This window comes from Battus philenor, unplaced genomic scaffold (assembly GCF_028537555.1).
Source record: "Battus philenor isolate CCGP_79_NKW_IND1 unplaced genomic scaffold, ilBatPhil1.0.hap1 SCAF_16, whole genome shotgun sequence".
Lineage (NCBI taxonomy): Eukaryota > Metazoa > Arthropoda > Insecta > Lepidoptera > Papilionidae > Battus > Battus philenor.
In genome coordinates this window covers 11,490,074-11,490,808 of record NW_027181678.1, presented here as the reverse complement: position 1 = coordinate 11,490,808, position 735 = coordinate 11,490,074, and the positions used below count along the sequence as shown (strand labels likewise).

Genomic DNA, 735 nt, shown 5'->3' with positions numbered 1-735 from the left:
CTAACCAGCTAGTTGCCTAGATAGATATCTGACTACTTAAAAAACTGTAGCGAGATATATTCCAACACATTGTATTTATTATTATATTTGTTAATATATTTTTTTTTATTTTGTTACAGGTGGTGATGTAATAACGAAATAAACTCAAGGTAAACATTTTATAATGTCATTGACTTTGTGATTTAAAAAAAAAGAAAAAAATATTGTCTGTCTATTACGTAATACATTGAATCAAGTCGTGAAATTCAGTTGTTATTCCACGCGCCCACGTAGCCTAACGGATTTATAACCCGAACGCGCTCGGCGGAGACCAGAGTTCGAATCCAACTGGTGCGTTGGAGTTTTTGGCCCTAATCGAAGCTACGTATTACTCTCTGTGAATATGTTAGTCAAAAAAGGCCTATAGCAACTGATCCCTAAACGGTCGCGGTTTAGACAATGTGTCTTCAACGTATTACCGACGGGATCTACATTTTTTTTATAAACATTTAAAATAATTTGAAATTTGAAAATTCTATTTTCACAATTAATTTTTTTTAATTTAAATTTTTCTAATTGAATAAATTAAAAGAATATAAATTTTTCAATAAATTTTATTTGCTCTTAAATATATTTATCTATTTTTTTAATTTTAGTTTTTTTTTCTTTCTCTAAAAATTATAGTAATGATTTTTTTCACAACGTTTTACCCACTGAATCTATATTTTTAAATTAATTATGATAGATATAATAAAA

At 27.5% G+C, this 735-nt stretch overlaps 1 non-coding gene across 1 annotated transcript; it reads left to right on the top strand.

Annotated features, from left to right (window-relative positions):
* The first annotated feature begins 343 nt into the window (after positions 1-343).
* On the top strand, positions 344-475 carry LOC137919597 (small nucleolar RNA SNORA16B/SNORA16A family). Its single transcript, XR_011106739.1, has one exon. It is a non-coding gene; the product is annotated as a small nucleolar RNA SNORA16B/SNORA16A family (small nucleolar RNA).
* Positions 476-735: the final 260 nt, after the last annotated feature.